Here is a 1959-nt window from a genome sequence, read left to right as displayed (position 1 = left end):
GAGGGATGGATAGGTTGATGGACTACCTCTTAATTAGCTCTTGCCAATTAAAGATGTCTTGGGATGTTCAAAAGAGGGGCTGAATAATGAGCTCCTAAAAATCTATTGATTAGGCTGCCTGACCCAGCTTGGGTCATCTCTGGTCCTGAGAGAGCCAGGGAGACCTATTATTACTTTACCGGTTATGATGCTGCCTGACCATAAAAACCTGATATAATCAATAAATTTATATTTTACCTCCAAATCAGTCTCTTGAGATAATTTTAATTATAACACTAAACTGGTAGATCAAATGAATGCTATGCATAAAGTTCATTGAGATCTTATTTTTGAAGTTTTATTGATATCTTTTGGTGTTTTTTTTTCACACCCCCTGCAGTTATTTCCTGAAATAATCCCTATCTTTCATATATTCTACCTTGAACAGTTCAGCAAAACTGAAAAAAGCAACCTTGCCTCCTAGCATTCTGCACCTGCTGGCCTCTACCTCCTAAACAAGAGAAAAAGTTTATTTTATCTGCCTTCCAGAAGGCAGATAGGTGAATAAGTGGATTAGAGCTTTGGTCCTGGAGTCAGGAAGACATGAGTTTAAATCTGGTCTCAGATACTTACTACCAGTGTAACTCTGGGAAAGTCACTTAACCTCTGTCTACCTTAATCCAGTGGAGAAGAATATGTCAAACAACTTCAATATTTTTGGCAAGAAAACTCCATGGGGTCATGAAGAATCAGACATGATTGAATAACAACCTCTGTCTTCCAAGGCTGTGATTAGTCATTCTCTGATTTTTCCTCCCTTTTAGTTCTATTTTCCTATATATCATTGTAGTTTTAAAAAATACAATGCTCTCCTATTTCTACTCTTTTCATTCTGTGTCAATTCATACAAATATTTTAAAAATAGTTTGCTTTTTGGGGTTGGTTTATTTTATTATTTTTTCTACATGACTCTTACTCTCCAAAGAGTGTCTCCCTTCTGCTAGGCAATGTTTTCTTCTGTATAAAAATTTTAAGCAAAACCAGACCAACACATTGGCCATGTGTGATAAAATATACCTTATTCTGTAGCCATTGTCTATTCTGTAGTCACCTTGACTTCTCTGAAGCTGTTAGATTGAGCTTCCTTAAGTATAGGTCTAATCATCAGGTCACCCTCTTATTCAGTAAACTCTAGTGGATTCCTTCACAATCAAATGTAAAATCCCGTTTGGCTTCTAAAAAAGCCCTTTAAAATCTGACCCCTATAATTCCTATATTCTTACACCTTATTCCCTACATAATACTTTGTGATCCAGTAAGACTGGTTTCCTTTCTGTTCCTCTAATGGAACACTCCATCACCCAAATCCATGTATTATTACTGGCTGCCCTCCCAGGCCTGGATCTTTCTCTACATCTCTGCTTCTTGGCTTCCTTGACTTCCTTCAAGACTCAGCTTAAGTTCCATCTTCTGAAAGATGCCTTTTTCTTTCCTTAATTTTAGTGCCTCCCCTCTGAGATTATCCCTAATTTACCATCTCTATAGTTTATTTGTACATAATTCTTTGTATGTTGTTTGCCCCTATTAGGTTGTAAACTCCATGACAGTAGGGACTATCTTGACTGTTTTTTATGTATTTAGCATAATGGTAGGTGTTTAATAAATGTTTGTTGACTGAAGTTTTCTAGTGCTATTTTCTTTTATTATTGTGGTCATCACGTAATTTGTTTTCTTGATTCTGCATACCTCTCTCTGCATCAGTTTATACAGGTCTTCCCAAATGTATCCAAATCTGTCATATTTGTCCTATGTTACTGTATTCCATTTATACATATAACACATTTTTTCCAACTATTCCACCAAAGATTGGCAAGAACTTGAGTTTCAGACATTTTTTACTACTGCAAAGTTCTGAGATCTCTCTCTCTCTCTCTCTCTCTCTCTCTCTCTCTCTCTCTCTCTCTCTCTCTCTCTCTCTCT

This window comes from Gracilinanus agilis, chromosome 2, assembly GCF_016433145.1.
Source record: "Gracilinanus agilis isolate LMUSP501 chromosome 2, AgileGrace, whole genome shotgun sequence".
In the NCBI taxonomy this organism is placed as follows: domain Eukaryota; kingdom Metazoa; phylum Chordata; class Mammalia; order Didelphimorphia; family Didelphidae; genus Gracilinanus; species Gracilinanus agilis.
This window is presented reverse-complemented; position numbering follows the sequence as displayed.